Here is a 6,000-nt window from a genome sequence, read left to right on the forward strand (position 1 = left end):
GCTAAAGGACAGCTACGCTCTGTTTTGGCCCTCATAAGGCTGTAAGTTGTTTCAGCTAATATAGGTTTGCGTATGCATTTGTAATTAAGTTTAAAGCTACAGTTTGTGGAATTACGTGAGAGCGATTTGCAATGAGAATTGTAAATACGTTAGGATTCCTAGCATTTAAGACAGCAGACTTTTGTTAGGCAAACTTGGCCAATTTAATTTTGTCAATTTACATATTGATCAGACTAGATGGATGTTTGAACACCAATTGTTTTGTTTCAGGTGTTTTAAAATGCGTGTTGTTTTGAACATTGGTGTACATATGTGTGTTACAGCTTTACAAACTGTCAAAGGTGAAAGAAGTCAAAAGCTTGATGAAGCACAATTGCCCTGTAAAGATGAACAACTTCACGTTTATTGAGGACAGAACACTGCAATCCGGCTCGAAGGACCATTAAAATGTCAGTCAACCACCTGTATTCATATAATAGTTTAATCCAGGCTGAGGGATCTAATGTATCTGATAATCCATATAAATAAATCTGATATATATAAATCTAATAATGTATATGTGAGGGATCTAGGAGGCCATGTCTTTGCACACTCGCTGCTTTTATGAAGCAAAACAAAAGTTTACGTGTTCAAAACAAACAACCGAGCAAAAAAACAATTGCATGTCCTGCGATGGGACTATTGCGCACGCGCACGTTGCGATGGCGATATTCAAACAATATATTGTGCAGGCCTAGTGCAAAAATTTTTTTTTTTTTTGGGGGGGGGGGTGTAGCGAAAGCAAAATTCAGAAGAGTGGACCCGTTATGATCAACCACACTGAATGTGCTTCATAAAACTGAAAAATCGGATATTTTATTTAAGTAAAAAAAATTGAATTTCCTACTACTGTGATGTTTTTGCAGAAGAGTGATTTTATTAATCAATGGTGAGTTTTCTTTAAGGGACACTAACAACTTAACAGTGGACAGTGACACTAGGAACGAACCGAAAACTTATTTTTTAAAGAATATATTTTAACTTTAAAACCACACATGATTAAATATAGTTCATCCAGGACAATAAAATTCATAATTATTTTTTAATTTATTCTCCTTTTATTCATTATGTTACAGATTGAATTTGAACGAAACACAATGGGGACATAGCAAAATTCCATAACAACCCAAGTAAAACAAACAAACAAAAAAATAGAATTTAGGAATCTGTATCCCTGAATTTATAATAGACGGCAATTTATAATACACAGTTTAGTGAAAATACAGCTTCATTTACACTGGGGACACAAATGGCACCCTATAAATGACCCTTCAGGGAAGCTGAAGCCTATCCTCGCTAACAGTCAGCTAACTGCTAACAACAACCAATTTAGAGTTACGTAGCTGCCAATCAACCACACAAATAGATACTGCACAAAATACTGACAAAAATTTGAGTCGCAATACACACCCAATAAACAAACCTTTTTTCACGGACAAGTACTGATCTATCCAATCATAAATTCAGCAAACAACTTGGTTTGAATGTTAATACAGATGCAAACATTTCACTCCTATGAAATTAAAAGAAACATTTATAAGGGAATAATAGAATCATGGAATCATCAGTCTCGCATGATGTCCACTCAGTTATTTAATAGAGTAGGAAAAAAAGGTAGATGACATAACCCAAAACTAGTCAATTCAAAAGGTAACTTGGCTTTAGCCCATATTGAAAAGACATACAGTGGGGAGAACAAGTATTTGATACACTGCCAAATTTGCTGGTTTTCCCACTTGCAAAACATGTAGAGGTCTGTAATTTGTATCATAAGTTCTCTTCAACTGTGAGGGACGGAATCTAATACAAAAAACCAGAAAATCACGTTGTATGATTTTTAAATAATAAATTTGCATTTAATTGCATGAAATAAGTATTTGATACATCACAAAAGTCGAACTTAATATTTGGTACAGAAACCTTTGTTTGCGATTCCAGATACCAAACGTTTCCTGTAGTCCTTGACAAGGTTTGCACACACTGCAGCAGGGATTTTGGCCCACTCCTCCATGCAGATCTTCTCCAGAGCCTTTAGGTTTCGGGGCTGCTGCTGGGCAACACGGACTTTCAGCTCCCTCCATAGATTTTCTATCGGGTTCAGATCTGGTGACTGGCTAGGCCACTCCAGGACCTTAAGATGCTTCTTACGGAGCCACTCTTTAGTTGCTGTGCTTTGGGTCGTTGTCATGCTGGAAGACCCAGCCACGACTCATCTTCAGGGCTCTCACTGAAGGAAGGAGGTTGTCAGCTAAGATCTGGCGATACATAGCCCCATCCATCCTCCCCTCAATACAGTGCAGTCGTCCTGTACCCTTGGCAGAGAAGCAGCCCCAAAAAATGATGTTTCCTCCTCCATGTTTCACGGTTGGGATGGTGTTCTTGGGGTTGTACTCATCCTTCTTTTTCCTCCAAACACGACGAGCCGAGTTTAGACCAAAAAGTTCAATTTTGGTCTCATCCGACCACATGACCTTCTCCCATTGCTCCTCTGAATCATCCAGATGGTCAGTGGCAAACTTCAGACGTGTCTGGACATGCACTGGCTTCAGCAGCGGGACCTTGCGTGCGCTGTAGGATTTTAATCCATCACGGCGTGATGTGTTTCCGATGGTTTTCTTCGAGACTGTGGTTCCAGCTCTCTTCAGGTCATTGACCAGGTCCTGCCGTGTAGTTCTGGGCTGATCCCTCACCTTCCTCATGATCAGTGCCCCACGAGGTGAGATCTTGCATGGAGCCCCAGAACGAGGCAGATTGACCGTCAACTTTCACTTCTTCCATTTTCTAATAATTGCTCCAACAGTTGTTACCTTCTCACCAAGCTGCTTGCTTATTTTCCTGTAGCCCATCCCAGCCTGGTGCAGGTCTATTATTTTATCCTTGATGTCCTTACACAGCTCTTTGGTCTTGGCCATTGTGGAGAGGTTGGAGTTTGTTTGTTTGAGCATGTGAACAGGTGTCTTTTATACAGGTAACAAGTTCAAACAGGTGCAGTTACTTCCGGTAATGAGTGGAGAACAGGAGGGGTTCTTAAAAAAGAACTAAGAGCCAAAATATTTACTAGTTGGAATGTGTCAAATACTTATTTCATGCAGTTAAATACAAATTTATTATTTAAAAAGTATACAATGTGATTTTCTGGATTTTTGTATTAGATTCCGTCCCTCACAGTTGAAGAGAACTTATGATACAAATTACAGACCTCTACATGGCTTGCAAGTGGGAAAACCAGCAAAATCGGCAGCGTATCAAATACTTGTTCTCCCCACTATATATAAATTTTATAAAGTTCATATATTTTTTTTTATATGGAACTTGTACGTAAAGTATATGACGCTCAAAATACATATATGATCCTTAGTAAATTTGTAAAATGTGAAACTTGTATAATTTGGGAACAAAACCCGAATGGAAAAGACATAAAATTCATAAAGTTCATATATGTTTCATCTGGAACTTGTATGTAAAGCATGTGACACAAACTACAGATACGATCCTTAGGAAACATGTACAATATGAAACTTGTATATTTTGGGAACTTCAAAGAATATATGACAGGAGTTGTCAGTTAAACTAAAATCTTGCAAGTACTGTATCACAGAAAACATAGGTGCAGTGCCACATACAGTGCCTTGCAAAAGTATTCGGCCCCCTTGAATCTTGCAACCTTTCGCCACATTTCAGGCTTCAAACATAAAGATATGAAATTTAATTTTTTTTTGTCAAGAATCAACAACAAGTGGGACACAATCGTGAAGTGGAACAACATTTATTGGATAATTTAAACTTTTTTAACAAATAAAAAACTGAAAAGTGGGGCGTGCAATATTATTCGGCCCCCTTGCGTTAATACTTTGTAGCGCCACCTTTTGCTCCAATTACAGCTGCAAGTCGCTTGGGGTATGTTTCTATCAGTTTTGCACATCGAGAGACTGACATACTTGCCCATTTTTCCTTGCAAAAGAGCTCGAGCTCAGTGAGGTTGGATGGAGAGTGTTTGTGAACAGCAGTCTTCAGCTCTTTCCACAGATTCTCGATTGGATTCAGGTCTGGACTTTGACTTGACCATTGTAACACCTGGATACGTTTACTTTTGAACCATTCCATTGTAGATTTGGCTTTATGTTTTGGATCATTGTCCTGTTGGAAGATAAATCTCCGTCCCAGTCTCAGGTCTTGTGCAAATACCAACAGGTTTTCTTCCAGAATGTTCCTGTATTTGGCTGCATCCATCTTCCCGTCAATTTTAACCATCTTCCCTGTCCCTGCTGAAGAAAAGCAGGCCCAAACCATGATGCTGCCACCACCATGTTTGACAGTGGGGATGGTGTGTTCAGGGTGATGAGCTGTGTTGCTTTTACGCCAAACATATCGTTTTGCATTGTGGCCAAAAAGTTCAATTTTGGTTTCATCTGACCAGAGCACCTTCTTCCACATGTTTGGTGTGTCTCCAGGTGGCTTGTGGCAAGCTTTAAACGAGACTTTTTATGGATATCTTTGAGAAATGGCTTTCTTCTTGCCACTCTTCCATAAAGGCCATATTTGTGCAGTGTACGACTGATTGTTGTCCTATGGACAGACTCTCCCACCTCAGCTGTAGATCTCTGCAGTTCATCCAGAGTGATCATGGGCCTCTTGGCTGCATCTCTGATCTGTTTTCTCCTTGTTTGAGAAGAAAGTTTGGAAGGACGGCCGGGTCTTGGTAGATTTGCAGCGGACTGGTGCTCCTTCCATTTCAATATGATGGCTTGCACAGTGCTCCTTGAGATGTTTAAAGCTTGGGAAATCTTTTTGTATCCAAATCCGGCTTTAAACTTCTCCACAACAGTATCTCGGACCTGCCTGGTGTGTTCCTTGGTTTTCATAATGCTCTCTGCACTTTAAACAGAACCCTGAGACTATCACAGAGCAGGTGCATTTATACGGAGACTTGATTACACACAAGTGGATTCTATTTATCATCATCGGTCATTTAGGACAACATTGGATCATTCAGAGATCCTCACTGAACTTCTGGAGTGAGTTTGCTGCACTGAAAGTAAAGGGGCCGAATAATATTGCACGCCCCACTTTTCAGTTTTTTATTTGTTAAAAAAGTTTAAATTATCCTATAAATGTTGTTCCACTTCATGATTTTGTCCCACTTGTTGTTGATTCTTGACAAAAAAATTAAATTTCATATCTTTATGTTTGAAGCCTGAAATGTGGCGAAAGGTTGCAAGATTCAAGGGGGCCGAATACTTTTGCAAGGCACTGTATATAATACATCTAAATAAATAAAACATACCGTATTTTCTGCACTATAAGGCGCATTGTAGTATAAGGCCAATGAATGGCCCATTTTAAAACTGTTCATACATAGGGCTCACCGCATTATAAGGCGTAGTAGTAGTGGTTGAGTTATACGTACATCCACTGGATGGTGCTGCGCTAAAGGGAATGTCATTCCATGATTAACCAATATTGATTCAAATATAAGGCGCACTGTCTGCGTTTGAGAAAATTGAAGGCCTTATTGTGCGGACAATATGGTAGATCGTAAACAAAATCACATGGAAATAAAGTCACGGTTTACTAAAAATAATTTGCTGTCATTATACGTAGTAGCACAAATGTTAAAAGTTTGCATTTTCTCCAAACCTGGAAGCTTATTCCCTCTTGACTGATTGATTTTCTGAGTTTTGGCATTCTTATGATTCGATACATAAATTCATATACCATATACATCAGCCTTTCACCTGATGGACCAGGGTTCAATTACAGCAGGACATGGTGCTACTATTTATATTTATCTTATCCAAATGGCATATATTGAACATTAATGAATCATACAAGGAAAGCATAATTTACACGCAGAAAACAAAGTTAAAAACTTGTATGAAACATCTATGGAAAATATAATTTGCCATGTTTTCCATTTATACCACATACATAAATTTCAAGGATTTGTTTAAATGATATAAC

The sequence above is a fragment of the Corythoichthys intestinalis genome, chromosome 19 (genome assembly GCF_030265065.1).
Source record: "Corythoichthys intestinalis isolate RoL2023-P3 chromosome 19, ASM3026506v1, whole genome shotgun sequence".
NCBI lineage: Eukaryota > Metazoa > Chordata > Actinopteri > Syngnathiformes > Syngnathidae > Corythoichthys > Corythoichthys intestinalis.